The sequence below is a fragment of the Phyllobates terribilis genome, unplaced genomic scaffold, assembly GCF_046119375.1.
Source record: "Phyllobates terribilis strain yellow unplaced genomic scaffold, ASM4611937v1 Scaffold_9__5_contigs__length_417890890, whole genome shotgun sequence".
Lineage (NCBI taxonomy): Eukaryota > Metazoa > Chordata > Amphibia > Anura > Dendrobatidae > Phyllobates > Phyllobates terribilis.
Genome location: NW_027362769.1, coordinates 223,006,677 through 223,023,223, shown reverse-complemented (window position 1 = coordinate 223,023,223; position 16,547 = coordinate 223,006,677).

Genomic DNA, 16,547 nt, shown 5'->3' with positions numbered 1-16,547 from the left:
AGGCGGCAGGCATGTGAGGGTGGGGGAGATGGTTTTACCAGGGCGCATGGTAGCAGCCAAACTAGTGAGGAAGGTGCAGGAGCCCAGGAAGAAGTGGAGGACGAACTGATGGAAGACTCATCAGATGAGGGAGACCTTGATCACATTTCTGTTGTGCGAGGTTGGGGGGAGAGGACAGAGGAAGGAAGCATGATTGTTACCTCGCCACCAACACAACAGGGACTTGGTGCTCCTGGATGCGCAACACACATGAGTGCCTTCTTGCTGCACTACCTGCAACATGACCCTCGAATTGTGAGAATTAGAAATAATCCTGACTACTGGGTTGCCACACTGTTAGATCCCCGGTACAAAAGTAAATTTGCAGAAATTATTCCTGCCATAGAAAGGGATGCACGCATGCAGGAGTATCAGCAGAGACTGTTGCAGAATCTTACATGTGCTTTTCCACAAAATACCAGTGGTGCACGTAGTGAATCTCACAGTTCCAACTTGCCAACCGTGGGACCGTCAAGTGTTCAGCACTCAAACCATAACAGAACCACAGTATCTGCTGGTAACATCAATTTTGCGGAATCATTTCACCACTTTTTTAGCCCATCCTTTGCAAGGCCACAGGAGAGAAGAAGTCTGACACATAGTCAACGCCTAGAGACGATGGTACAGGAGTATCTCCAAGTAAACATTGAAGCCACGACTGTGTCACTGGACCCTTGCTCTTTTTGGGCTTCCAATCTGGATAAATGGCCGGAGCTAGCCACTTACGCCTTGGAGATCTTGTCATGCCCCGCAGCCAGCGTTCTGTCTGAACGTGTGTTCAGCGCTGCTGGTGGTGTGCTGACAGATAAGCGCACGCGGCTCTCCACTGATAATGTAGACAGACTCACTTTCATAAAGATGAACAAATCATGGATCCGAAACGACTTTTCTACCCCTGTGTCATCCTGGGGAGAGTAAAAGCTTGATGATTGGTTAAAATCACCCTACCAAACGTTTTAAGCTTTCAAATTACTAATCATGTTTATCTGTATCTTGACTGGAAAATAATTTGGGCTTTGTAGCAGTGTGCAGCACTGATCCTATTAGGCCATCTATAATAAGCTCCACCAGATTTAAAATTAAAAATAATTTTTAGCTGCATCTAGCCCGGAAAATAATTTTGGGGCTCCGAGATGCGCAAGACACATAAGTGCCTTCTTGCTGCACTACCTGCAGCATGACCCTCATATTGTCAGAATTCGAAGTAATCATGACTACTGGGTTGCCACACTCTTAGATCCCCCAAACTTTTCGATCAACCTTTTCATTTTAATAAAGACCAAAAAAATGGTCATTTTTGAAATTATAAGCATTAGCAGGTTGTTAGAAACTGAAATCAAACAGTTTTCAACTCAAAACTTTATTCTAGGTGATGTTACATTTTCACATAGGACCCCTTGTTCGAAAGGAGCTTCTGAACTCTCTCGTCCATTGAATTTGTCAGGTTTTGGATGGTTTCTGCTTCAATTGTTTTGCATGAGGACAGAATACCCTCCCAGAGCTGTTGCTTAGATGTGAACTGCCTCCCGCCATCATAGACACTCCTTTTAATGATGCTCCAAAGGTTTTGAATGGGGTAGAGGTCAGGGGAGCATTGGGGTCACACCATAAGTTTGTCCCCTTTTATGCCCATATCAGCCAGAGATGCAGATGTTTTATGTGCAGCATGAGATGGTGCATTATCATGCAGAAAAATGATCTTGCTGTGAAATACACGGTTCTTCTTCTTGAACCATGGCAGGAAGTGCTGTTTGAGAAAATCCACATACATTATGGAGTTCATCTTTAGCGCCTTCAGGGATCCTAAAGGGGCCGACAATCTCTCTCCCCATGATTCCAGCCCAAAACATTACTCCACCTCCTCCTTGTTGGCGCTGTAGCCGTGTTTGCGTGGGGTGTCCATCAACCAGCCATCCTCCACTCCATCCATCTGGACCATCGAGCGCTGCACGGCACTCATCCGTGAACAAAACAGTTTTGAAATCAGTCTTCATGTAATGTTTGGCCCACTGGAGCCGTTTCTGCTTGTGTGAAGTGGATAGAGGAGGTCGACAGGATGGCGTATGCACAGCTGCAAACCTCTGAAGGACCCTGCATCTTGTTGTTCGGGGGACGTTGGAGGCACATCCCTGCCTTGTCCCATTGGTGATTGTGAAAGGTGATGAAAATGTTCTGACGCACCCCCTGGGCCTTGGGACACCCGGAGCCGGACCCTTTTTGGTGGATGCTGGTGGTTGTAGTCTTCGTGGCGTTGACCCGTTTCTGTGGCTCAGGGCGGTCAAACCAGTGGCGGAACTATTTATGTGGTTTTGATGTTTAAATGTCCGACTACGCCACCCGTGGATTGCGGTCAGAGTGAACCACCGCTACAGGGCAGACCGCTGAGGCTGGTGTTGTGGGTGCAGCAGAGCGTAGCATAACTCCCCACGGGAGGAGTATAGCCTCAGGGCAGTGTATGCGGAGGATGGGGGTGATGGTGCAGGGCAGCAGCAGTAACGACACGGAGTCAGTGATGCAGTCCAGGGCCTTTACTCACAGTTCTTATTATCCAGACCACGTCTGCAGGTAACGGCTGCCCACGTCGTACTGTGCTCACCAGGTGAGGGGCTCAGACAACTCCCAGATAACTTTGGAGCACTTCACAGGACCCCCTTTGTGTGTCCTTTGTCTGGCCTTTCTTACCAACACTTCTGTCCGGCTGCCTCGGGCCTCCTCTTGGTAAACTTGGCGCCAGTTTCCCTGACCCTATGTGGTGCCTTCCTAGCGGGTGTAGCGAGGGGCTGCGCCACATAAAATGTCAGAGCCTCCGGTTTCTAGCTGAGGGTCGTTTCCTGCCTCCACTAGTTCGGGGACCGGTCTCCCCCTTTGGCCTGACCCCTCCACGCAGGTGGATTCGGGCGTGCGGTGGCGACTCGCCCGTCCGCACCCCTGGGATCCCTTCATTCCTTGTTCCTGGAGCCTTCTCCGCTCCTCTTCCTTCCTTCTCCCTCTTCCAGGCCTGGGCCTCTGTTACTAGGCCCGCCTCCGGAGCAGAGCTCATGCAGAGCCCCTGCTCCCTGCCACTTCTGCTCAGACTTCTCTGCACTGAACTAAGATGGTGCCCACCTTTTATACTCCCTTCTCAATGCACCCAGGAACTGCTTCCTCCCTGCTCCTGCACTACAGGGTTCCCCTTCCTCAGTGTTCCCTCCCCCCACTCCAGCCAGGGACATTGACTGTCGTGCCCATCTCAGGGGCATATTGGTCGCCCTGCCCCACGGCAATGTGGTGTAATGCATGCAGGTGTCGGGTCCTGATCCACACTCCATCCTTACCTGAGAGTGAGATATCACACCTCTGGGTGAGGTGCAATACGTCTGTAGCAACCGAGCCCTCAGGGTGCTACAGTTCCATTTATCTTCAGCCTAGGTGACGTATTGCGATACAGGGCCGTGATTTTGGCTATAAAAGGGTCCCCTAGACCCCTACCCCAAGCTTTTTAAGAGAATCATATATGGCGTGCCAGGAGACTCTATGGAATGCTTTCTCAGCATCCAACGAGAGTATCTAATTACAAATTTTTAACTGCATCTAGCCCAGGAAATACTTTGTGCCTAGTAGCAGTGTCTGCTAGTCAGCGGATTATCCCGGCTGTTAAGCAAGCTACACCACCTGTAGTTTAGACACTTAATTTTTTCAAAGGAAATGCTTCGGGACCATGGGATACTCAGTGAAGAGCATCAGGAGGCACCCCAAGGCATAGGGGCTGGGACTGGCAGTAGGATGCCTTGCGGTGGACAGCCGAGCTCGATCCTTATAAAAGCTTTTTAACTGCAGCAGCTTTAGTGGACGCTACTGGAGCTGGAATTACGCGGCTGCTGGCATGAGACTTGCCCTCCAATAGATCCTTGTAAATGGATTTAAAGTGTATTCATTCAAATTAGAGAGACAATTTAAATTAAAAAGCTTAGAGCTGCCTCCACCACAGGGGGGCTCGCTCGACCCACCAGCGGACAGGCACCAGTATTGGGAGAGGGGGGCTGGCCATCAGGGTTCACCGCGGCTCTGGCACAAACCCGGCGACACGGAGGTGGCACGGGCAGGAGCGGACTGGCCGTGTCGGCTTCTCACTTTTTGGATTTTAGAAGGGCATGACATGCCTATATCTGTGTCTCCCCCTCCTTTTACTCCTCCACCTCTTTTATTTTCGCATGACTATATGTACTTGTCACTTTTCCATGTGTTAGTTGTGTCTTCTGAGCAGTTTGTCAGCTTTTGGACACCTTTGAAGGTGTTTTCTATGTGTTTCTATGTGTTTTTGTTTGCCTGCCATTGGTTTTAACGGTGTTCGAAAGTGTTCGACGAACAGTTCGACGAACAGTTCGGCGAACACACGGGTGTTCGACGAACCGAACCGAACTCGAACACTACGGGGGTGGCTCAACACTAGTGTAGGCCCGAGAAATAGAAGTGTGGTTTTGCAGTTCCACGGGTCAAATCTCTGTATTACCCTGCTTTTGCCGTAAAGAAAAACAGTAATAGTGTCTCCTGATTGTTCAGACACAAATATATCTGTTGAAAATAGTCTGGTGTAGGCCCAAGAAATAGAACTGTGGTTTTGCAGTTCCACGGGTCAAATCTCTGTATTATTCTGCTTTTGGCATTTTTTGTCGTAAGGAAAAACAGTTATAGTGTCTCCTGATTGTTCAGACACCAATATATCTATTTAAAAGAGTCTGGTATACACCAGTAAATTATAACTGTGGTTTTGCCGTTCCACGTTAAAAAATCTCTATTATCCAGCTTTTGGTATTTTTTCCGTAAAGAAAAACAGTAATAGTGTCTCCTGATTGTTCAGATACCAATATATCTGTTTAAAAGAGTCTGGTATACACCAGTGAATTATAACTGTGGTTTTGCCTTCCCACAGTAAAAAATCTCAATTATCCAGCTTTTGGTATTTTTTTCCGTAACGAAGAACAGTAATAGTGTCTCCTGATTGTTCAGACACCAATATATCTGTTTAAAAGAGTCTGGTATACACCAGTAAATTAAAACTTTGGTTTTGCCGTCCCACAGTAAAAAATTTCTATTATCCAGCTTTTGGTATTTTTTCCGTAAGGAAAAACAGTTATAGTGTCTCCTGATTGTTCAGACACCAATATATCTGTTTAAAAGAGTCTGGTATACACCAGTAAATTATAACTGTGGTTTTGCCGTCCCACAGTAAAAAATCTCTATTATCCAGCTTTTGGTATTTTTTCTGTAAGGAAAAACAGTTATAGTGTCTCCTGATTGTTCAGACACCAATATATCTGTTTAAAAGAGTCTGGTATAAACCAGTAAATTATAACTGTGTTTTAGTCATACCACGGTAAAAAATCTCTATTATCTTGCTTTTGGCATTTTTTGCCATAAAGAAAAACAGTAATAGTGTCTCCTGATTGTTCAGACACAAATATATCTGTTGAAAATAGTCTGGTGTAGGCCCGAGAAATAGAACTGTGATTTTGCAATTCCACGGGTCAAATCTCTGTATTATCCTGCTTTTGGCATTTTTTGTCATAAAGAAAAACAATAATAGTGTCTCCTGATTGTTCAGACACCAATATAACTGTGTAAAATAGTCTGGAGTAGGCCCGAGAAATAGAACTGTGGTTTTGCAGTTCCACGGGTCAAATCTCTGTATTATCCTGCTTTTGGCATTTTTTGCCGTAAAGAAAAACAGTAATAGTGTCTCCTTTGTTCAGACACAAATATATCTGTTGAAAATAGTCTGGTGAAGGGCAGAGAAATAAAAGTGTGGTTTTGCAGTTCCACGGTTCAAACTTTTGTATTATCCACCTTTGGGCCATTTTTACCTAAAATAAAAACAGTTTGAGTGTGTCGCTCACTGGTCAGCCGCAAATATATATATTGAAAAAAGTCTGGTATACACCAGTAAATTATAACTGTGGTTTTGCTGTTCCATGGTAAAAAAATCTCTATTATCCTGCTTTTGGCATTTTTTGCCATAAAAAAAAACTGTAATAGTGTCTCCCTGATTGTTCAGATACAATTATATCTGTTTAAAATAGTCTGGTGTATGCCAGAGAAACAGAAGTGTGGTTTTGCAGTTCCACGGTTCAAACCTCTGTATTATCCACTTTTGGGCCATTTGTACCTAAAAAAAACTGTTTGAGTGTGTCGCTCACTGTTCAGCCGCAAATATATATATTTAAAAAAGTCTGGTATACACCAGTAAATTATAACTGTGGTTTTGCTGTTCCATGGTAAAAAATCTCTGTATTATCCTGTTTTTGACATTTTTAGCCGTAAAGAAAAACAGTAATAGTGTCTCCTGATTGTTCAGACACCAATATATCTGTTTAAAAGAGTCTGGTATACACCAGTAAATTATAACTGTGGTTTTGCCTTCCCACAGTAAAAAATCTCAATTACCCATCTTTTGGTATTTTTTTCCGTAAAGAAAAACAGTAATAGTGTCTCCTGATTGTTCAGACACCAATATATCTATTTAAAAGAGTCTGGTATACACCAGTAAATTATAACTGTGGTTTTGCCGTCCCACAGTAAAAAATCTCTATTATCCAGCTTTTAGTATTTTTTCCGTAAGGAAAAACAGTAATAGTGTCTCCTGATTGTTCAGACACCAATATATCTGTTTAAAAGAGTCTGGTATAAACCAGTAAATTATAACTGTGTTTTAGTCATACCACGGTAAAAAATCTCTATTATCCTGCTTTTGGCATTTTTTGCCATAAAGAAAAACAGTAATAGTGTCTCCTGATTGTTCAGACACAAATATATCTGTTGAAAATAGTCTGGTGTAGGCCCGAGAAATAGAACTGTGATTTTGCAATTCCACGGGTCAAATCTCTGTATTATCCTGCTTTTGGCATTTTTTGTCGTAAAGAAAAACAATAATAGTGTCTCCTGATTGTTCAGACACCAATATAACTGTGTAAAATAGTCTGGAGTAGGCCCGAGAAATAGAACTGTGGTTTTGCAGTTCCACGGGTCAAATATCTGTATTATCCTGCTTTTGGCATTTTTTGCCGTAAAGAAAAACAGTAATAGTGTCTCCTTTGTTCAGACACAAATATATCTGTTGAAAATAGTCTGGTGAAGGGCAGAGAAATAAAAGTGTGGTTTTGCAGTTCCACGGTTCAAACCTCTGTATTATCCACCTTTGGGCCATTTTTACCTAAAATAAAAACAGTTTGAGTGTGTCGCTCACTGGTCAGCCGCAAATATATATATTGAAAAAAGTCTGGTATACACCAGTAAATTATAACTGTGGTTTTGCTGTTCCATGGTAAAAAAATCTCTATTATCCTGCTTTTGGCATTTTTTGCCATAAAAAAAAACTGTAATAGTGTCTCCCTGATTGTTCAGACAAAATTATATCTGTTTAAAATAGTCTGGTGTAGGCCAGAGAAACAGAAGTGTGGTTTTGCAGTACCATGGTTCAAACCTCTGTATTATCCACTTTTGGGCCATTTGTACCTAAAAAAACCAGTTTGAGTGTGTCGCTCACTGTTCAGCCGCAAATATATATATTTAAAAAAGTCTGGTATACACCAGTAAATTATAACTGTGGTTTTGCCATTCCACGGTAAAAAATCTCTATTATCCAGCTTTTGGTATGTTTTCCGTAAAGAAAGACAGTGATAGTGTCTCCTGATTGTTCAGACACCAATATATCTGTTTAAAAGAGTCTGGTATACACCAGTAAATTATAACTGTGGCTTTGCCGTTCCACGGTGAAAAATCTCTATTATCCTGCTTTTGGCATTTTTTGCCGTAAAGAAAAACAGTAATAGTGTCTCCTGATTGTTCAGACACAAATATATCTGTTGAAAATAGTCTGGTGTAGGCCCGAGAAATAGAAGTGTGGTTTTGCAGTTCCACGGGTCATATCTCTGTATTATCCTGCTTTTGCATTTTTTGCCGTAAAGAAAAACAGTAATAGTGTCTCCTTATTGTTCAGACACAAATATATCTGTTTAAAATAGTCTGGTGTAGGCCCGAGAAATAGAAGTGTGGTTTTGCAGTTCCACGGGTCAAATCTCTGTATTACCCTGCTTTTGCCATTTTTTGCCGTAAAGAAAAACAGTAATAGTGTCTCCTGATTGTTCAGACACAAATATATCTGTTGAAAATAGTCTGGTGTAGGCCCAAGAAATAGAACTGTGGTTTTGCAGTTCCACGGGTCAAATCTCTGTATTATTCTGCTTTTGGCATTTTTTGTCGTAAGGAAAAACAGTAATAGTGTCTCCTGATTGTTCAGACACCAATATATCTATTTAAAAGAGTGTGGTATACACCAGTAAATTATAACTGTGGTTTTGCCACTCCACGTTAAAAAATCTCTATTATCCAGCTTTTGGTATTTTTTCCGTAAAGAAAAACAGTAATAGTGTCTCCTGATTGTTCAGACACCAATATATCTGTTTAAAAGAGTCTGGTATACACCAGTAAATTATAACTGTGGTTTTGGCATCCTACAGTAAAATATCTCTATTATCCAGCTTTTGGTATTTTTTTCCGTAAAGAAAAACAGTAATAGTGTCTCCTGATTGTTCAGACGCAAATATATCTGTTGAAAATAGTCTGGTGAAGGCCAGAGAAATAGAAGTGTGGTTTTGCAGTTCCACGGCTCAAACCTCTGTATTATCCACTTTTGGACCATTTTTAAAACAGGGCCAGTATTTAAAACCGGGCGCTGCCATCTTGGACACAGTCACTCTGGATCAGCTAGTGTAGGGAAAGCGCTGCTGAGCTAGGGAGAGATTTATACTGCGAAATAGTTAGTGTTGGGTCTGTAAAGGCTGCCAAATCAAACAAACAGTCCTTCTCAGGACTAATATCCATCCCAAATATCAGGCAGGCAGGCAGGCTGTATAGGAGACGCAATGGTTATACCAGCAAACGCTGCATTACAGTCCTCTGTGCTCCTGTTGCTGAAATTTCTGGACTTAGCTCCAGGTCCTAGGGGGCCAGGATAAATCCTTTTTTTTTCACCTAAATCCTCTTTTTTTTTCCTCCTTCACACTGTACAAATACCCATCTTATTAACCTTTTGGTGATCCCCCCCCCCCAAAAAAAAGTATGTCTGTGACAGTTCAGACACAAATATATCGGTTTAAAATAGTCTGGTGTAGGACAGAGAAACAGAAGTGTGGTTTTGCATTTCCACGGTTCAAACCTCTGTATTATCGACTATTGGGCCATTTTTACCTAAAAAAAAACAGTTTGAGTGTGTAGCTCACTGTTCAGCTGCAAATATATATATTGAAAAAAGTCTGGTATACACCAGTAAATTATAACTGTGGTTTTGCTGTTCCATGGTAAAAAATCTCTATTATCCTGCTTTTGGCATTTTTTGCCATAAAAAAAAACTGTAATAGTGTCTCCCTGATTGTTCAGACACAAATATATCTGTTTAAAATAGTCTGGTGTAGGCCAGAGAAACAGAAGTGTGGTTTTGCAGTTCCACGGTTCAAACCTCTGTATTATCCACTTTTGGGCCATTTGTACCTAAAAAAAAACAGTTTGAGTGTGTCGCTCACTGTTCAGCCGCAAATATATATATTTAAAAAAGTCTGGTATACACCAGTAAATTATAACTGTGGTTTTGCTGTTCCACTGTAAAAAATCTCTGTATTATCCTGCTTTTGGCATTTTTAGCCGTAAAGGAAAACAGTAATAGTGTCTCCTGATTGTTCAGACACAAATATATCTGTTTAAAATAGTCTGGTATACACCAGTAAATTATAACTGTGGTTTTGCCGTTCCACGGTGAAAAATCTCTATTATCCTGATTTGGGCATTTTTTGCCGTAAAGAAAAACAGTAATAGTGTCTCCTGATTAGAGATGAGCGTTGTTCTACTCGAACTGTTCGCCAATCTCAAATTCGAGCTGTTTTGGGCGGTGTTCGAGCCGGTCGGCGAACACGAACAATTTGAGAAAAATTCGGCTGTTCGAGGTTATGTTCGATAACTGTTCGTGCACCAAAATCATAACTGGATTTTTTCTCAGTAATGATGAAAATTAATGTTAATACGCAGTTTGAGTGTACAGCGGGGCGGGGGGAGGGGCAGGGGATGGATCTCTGCAGGAACAATGAAGATCTCCATTTTTTTTTCTCTTTCCCGCATTTGCAGTGGGGAGGTGCAATCTGTCAGCCTATCAGCAGCGCACACACGGAGCGAAGTGCTTTTTTTCACACAAGCAAGGGCATGTGTGATTGGCAGTGTATGTCACATGTCCTTGCCCTATAAGGCCAAGCCATTTTCCCCGTCGCCACCATTTTCTCACTGCTGCAGCTGCGTGTTAGACGGCACCGCTGTTGCTGTGTGCGCTATACCTTGTTAATTTCAAGCCAATTTTCGCACAAATATACAGATAGCTTGGGAGAAGGGAATAGTTGTGATTGCAGTCCTTTTAAGGACTAGGTTACAGCATTTCCTACGACTTTTATCAAGCAGGTCTGTGCTCTTAAATAGATAGATTGTGGGAGTAAAGACTAATTGTAATTGGAGTCCTTTTCAGGACTAGGTTACATCAGTTCCTATCAGTTTTTGCCAGGCAGGTCTGTGCCAGTGCTGTGCAAGTTTTTTTCACAGCATTTGGCTGAATCTAGCAAAGCTAATCCTTTTTGGCCTATTGCAGAGTGTGTTAGTCAGTGGAGTAGCCTATCTGTGTTGCAAGATATACCACCTGTGTATAGAATACCAATTTTTTTACTGCACCTAGTGAAGTAAAATCTTTTGGGCATAGCATCATTCTATTAGTCCATCTATACTGACCTCCATCAGGTTGCAAATTAAAAATAATTTTTTTCTGCATCTAGCTCTGAAAAAATATTTGGGCTTCTAGCAGTGTGTGGGACTTGGTCTATTAGTCCATCTATACTGACCTCCATCAGGTTGCAAATTAAAAATAATTTTTTTCTTCATTTATCTCTGAAAAAATATTTGGGCTTCTAGCAGCGTGTGGGACTTGTTCTATTAGTCCATCTATACTGACCTCCATCAGGTTGCAAATTAAAAATAATTTTTTTCTGCATCTAGCTCTGAAAAAATATTTGGGCTTCTAGCAGTGTGTGGGACTTGGTCTATTAGTCCATCTATACTGACCTCCATCAGGTTGCAAATTAAAAATAATTTTTTTCTGCATCTAGCTCTGAAAAAATATTTGGGCTTCTAGCAGTGTGTGGGACTTGGTCTATTAGTCCATCTATACTGACCTCCATCAGGTTGCAAATTGAATAAAAAAAATTTCTGCATCTAGCTCTGAAAAAATATTTGGGCTTCTAGCGGTGTGTGGGACTTGGTCTATTAGTCCATCTATACTGACCTCCATCAGGTTGCAAATTAAAAATAATTTTTTTCTGCATCTAGCTCTGAAAAAATATTTGGGCTTCTAGCAGTGTGTGGGACTTGGTCTATTAGTCCATCTATACTGACCTCCATCAGGTTGCAAATTAAAAATAATTTTTTTCTTCATTTAGCTCTGAAAAAATATTTGGGCTTCTAGCAGTGTGTGGGACTTGTTCTATTAGTCCTTCTATACTGACCTCCAGCAGGTTGCAAATTGAATATAATTTTTTTCTGCATCTAGCTCTGAAAAAATATTTGGGCTTCTAGCGGTGTGTGGGACTTGGTCTATTAGTCCATCTATACTGACCTCCATCAGGTTGCAAATTAAAAATAATTTTTTTCTGCATCTAGCTCTGAAAAAATATTTGGGCTTCTAGCAGTGTGTGGGACTTGGTCTATTAGTCCATCTATACTGACCTCCATCAGGTTGCAAATTAAAAATAATTTTTTTCTTCATTTATCTCTGAAAAAATATTTGGGCTTCTAGCAGCATGTGGGACTTGTTCTATTAGTCCATCTATACTGACCTCCATCAGGTTGCAAATTAAAAATAATTTTTTTCTGCATCTAGCTCTGAAAAAATATTTGGGCTTCTAGCAGTGTGTGGGACTTGGTCTATTAGTCCATCTATACTGACCTCCATCAGGTTGCAAATTAAAAATAATTTTTTTCTTCATTTATCTCTGAAAAAATATTTGGGCTTCTAGCAGCGTGTGGGACTTGTTCTATTAGTCCATCTATACTGACCTCCATCAGGTTGCAAATTAAAAATATTTTTTTTCTTCATTTATCTCTGAAAAAATATTTGGGCTTCTAGCAGCGTGTGGGACTTGTTCTATTAGTCCATCTATACTGACCTCCATCAGGTTGCAAATTAAAAATAATTTTTTTCTGCATCTAGCTCTGAAAAAATATTTGGGCTTCTAGCAGTGTGTGGGACTTGGTCTATTAGTCCATCTATACTGACCTCCATCAGGTTGCAAATTAAAAATAATTTTTTTCTTCATTTAGCTCTGAAAAAATATTTGGGCTTCTAGCAGTGTGTGGGACTTGTTCTATTAGTTCTTCTATACTGACCTCCAGCAGGTTGCAAATTGAATATAATTTTTTTCTGCATCTAGCTCTGAAAAAATATTTGGGCTTCTAGCGGTGTGTGGGACTTGGTCTATTAGTCCATCTATACTGACCTCCATCAGGTTGCAAATTAAAAATAATTTTTTTCTGCATCTAGCTCTGAAAAAATATTTGGGCTTCTAGCAGTGTGTGGGACTTGGTCTATTAGTCCATCTATACTGACCTCCATCAGGTTGCAAATTGAATAAAAAAAATTTCTGCATCTAGCTCTGAAAAAATATTTGGGCTTCTAGCGGTGTGTGGGACTTGGTCTATTAGTCCATCTATACTGACCTCCATCAGGTTGCAAATTAAAAATAATTTTTTTCTGCATCTAACCCAGCCAATAGTTTTGGCCTAATACCACAGTTTGGCCACTCAGCTCTGCTCGGTTACCATCCATTGTTTTTTTGTGCAAACAACTCCAGAGTTGTGAATTAGTTAACCACCAAAATGAGTGGAAAAAGGCCTGCTGCTGGTGGAAAGGGGAATAGGCATGTTGGGAAGGGGAAAAAAGGTTGTGTCCGTGGGGTAGGTGCAGAAGAAAGACCATCTTCCAGCCAAACTAAAATGTCTACTTCTTTTAGCGGACAATGTGATAAGATCCCTTTCTTACGGCCACGCCAATCGCTACAAATTCCAGATGAGGCACAAAAACAGCAGGTGCTTCAACGGATATCAAGTGCTCCTTTAAGTGGGCTCTCCTCCACATCAACTTCAACATCACAAATACTCCAGTCCTCAAAGGTGTCACCCAACTCACACTTGCTTCCTCACAGCTCCCAAATCTCCAGCTGCCCGTCTGAGTATGAGGTAGAACAGATGGTTGAGTCTGCAGAGCTGTTTACTCATACTATAGCCTGGGAATCAGAGGTCGACTCCAGCGCTTCTGTGAATCCAGACGAGGAAATGATCTGCACTGATGCCCAGAATCTTTATGAGTCGGATCCAGGACCAGACGCAGAAGGTTCTGACCATAATGTAGACCCTCATTCCCAAACTGTAACTCCTGTTGGTGGAGACAATGAGGAAGACGATGATAAGACTCAAATACCTGATTGGAGCGACAACTTTAGTTTTTTGTCAGGGCAGGAACAGGTTGGCTCTGAGGACGACGGGTGTGATAACGCACAGGGTGATGATGATGAGGTCGGAGATCCCACTTACTGTCAACCCACAGTCAGCCAAGAGATGAGGTCAGCAGAGGAGGTGGAGGAAGATGCTAGTGATGACGAGGTCAGGTTGCGCCTTCCTGGACAAAGACGTAGTACTGGAAGCACGTCAACAACTGCATCCTCAAACACAACTCTGCCTCTCACCACAAGTCGTGGTGGCTCTTCAGGTCGCATGGGTGCTAAGCCTTGCATAGCCTGGGCATTTTTTCAGATCGATAAAGATGACCCAACTCGTGTTATCTGTAACATTTGTCAGCAAAAGCTAAGTAGAGGCCAAAAAATACATAGTTTGAGTACTTCATGCATGAACCGGCACATGGACATGAAGCATAAGTTGCAGTGGGAAGCTCAGTGTGCTACAATGCGGCCTAGCCGGCCGGGCCAACCACCGTCTGCCATATCTTGTGCATCCGTGGCCTCTTCATCCTCTGTGACTGGGGGGACAGCAGTCACACCTGTTTTGGGGCGCAGACCTGCCACCTCTTTACCCGCAACAGCCAGCGTGATTGGCAGGTCATCATTTTCTTTGGAGGTGGTAACACCAGCTGGTCTTGAGCGCTGTCCGACATCGATAGCACCACCTTTGGATCAAGGCAACCTAACATGTCCGCCTGCATCTTCCTCACAGACCGGCAGTTTGCCGGGGACATCCTTATCAACCCCGTCTAAGCACAATAGCCAGCCCTCGGTCCCTCAGATGTGGACAAGTAAAAGACCATTTCCTCCTAGCCATGAGAAAGCTAAGAGGTTGAATTTCACCATCTGCAAGCTCTTGGCTACAGAAATGCTGCCTTTCCGCCTGGTGGACACAGAGGATTTTCGAGACCTTATGTCCGTCGCAGTGCCCCAGTACCAGATGCCCAGTCGGCACTACTTCTCAAAGAAAGGTGTGCCTGCGCTCCACCAGCATGTCGCACACAACATCACCGCTTCTTTGAGAAACTCTGTGTGTGACAGGGTGCATTTCACCACAGACACTTGGACGAGTAGGCATGGACAGGGGCGTTACATGTCGCTGACTGGGCACTGGGTAACTATGGTGACAGCAGGACAAGGGGCTGCTGTCCAAGTCTTGCCGTCCCCACGAGTTGTGCGTCAATCCTCTTTATGTCAAAGTTCCTCCACTGCTTCTGCCTCCTCAACCTCCTCTCGGTCTTCCACCTGCACCCAAAGCCTGTCTGGTCATGCCACAAGCTTTCTAACTGCGCAGAAGGGATCCTGCACACCTCCTTACTATGCTGGCAGTAGGGCTCAACGTCATCAGGCGGTTTTTACATTGAAATGTCTGGGAAATGTGAGTCACACAGCTGAGGAGTTGTGGTCAGCTCTGGAGAACCAATTTCATGAATGGTTGTCTCCACTGGACCTGAAACCAGGGAAGGCCGTGTGCGACAATGCTGCAAACCTGGGTGCGGCCCTTCGCCGGGGCAATGTCACACACGTGCCTTGTATGGCTCACGTGTTGAACCTGGTTGTCCAGCAATTTTTAGCCCACTATCCCAGACTAGATGGCCTTCTGCAGAGGGCACGGTCGCTGTGTGCTCACTTCCGCCGTTCGCATCCCGCAGCTCAGCGACTTACATCTCTACAGAAGTCGTTGGGCCTGCCACTTCACCGGCTAAAATGCGATGTACCTACCCGGTGGAATTCAACTCTGCACATGTTGCAGCGACTGTGGCAGCACCGACAAGCCCTGGTGCAATACGTTCTGACGTATAGCCTGGGCCAACGAGATTCAGAGGTGGGGCAAATCACGCTGGAGGAGTGGTCTCAGATCAGGGACCTATGCACCCTTCTGCACAGTTTTGAAATGGCGACGAAGATGTTTAGTGCTGACGATGCCATTATCAGCATGACTATTCCGGTGATTTACATGCTGGAGCACATGTTAAACAGAATTCGGAGTCAGGTGGTGGCACAAGAGGAGGTGGAGGAAGTAGAGGAGGAGGAGTTGTATGCGGAAGGGCTAACATCTGCAAGGTCCAGACAGTCGGCAGCACCAAGGCGGCAGGCATGTGAGGGTGGGGGAGATGATTTTACCAGGGCGCATGGTAGCAGCCAAACTAGTGAGGAAGGTGCAGGAGCCCAGGAAGAAGTGGAGGACGAACTGATGGAAGACTCATCAGATGAGGGAGACCTTGATCACATTTCTGTTGTGCGAGGTTGGGGGGAGAGGACAGAGGAAGGAAGCATGATTGTTACCTCGCCACCAACACAACAGGGACTTGGTGCTCCTGGATGCGCAACACACATGAGTGCCTTCTTGCTGCACTACCTGCAACATGACCCTCGAATTGTGAGAATTAGAAATAATCCTGACTACTGGGTTGCCACACTGTTAGATCCCCGGTACAAAAGTAAATTTGCAGAAATTATTCCTGCCATAGAAAGGGATGCACGCATGCAGGAGTATCAGCAGAGACTGTTGCAGAATCTTACATGTGCTTTTCCACAAAATACCAGTGGTGCACGTAGTGAATCTCACAGTTCCAACTTGCCAACCGTGGGACCGTCAAGTGTTCAGCACTCAAACCGTAACAGAACCACAGTATCTGCTGGTAACATCAATTTTGCGGAATCATTTCACCACTTTTTTAGCCCATCCTTTGCAAGGCCACAGGAGACAAGAAGTCTGACACATAGTCAACGCCTAGAGACGATGGTACAGGAGTATCTCCAAGTAAACATTGAAGCCACGACTGTGTCACTGGACCCTTGCTCTTTTTGGGCTTCCAATCTGGATAAATGGCCGGAGCTAGCCACTTACGCCTTGGAGATCTTGTCATGCCCCGCAGGCAGCGTTCTGTCTGAACGTGTGTTCAGCGCTGCTGGTGGTGTGCTGACAGATAAGCG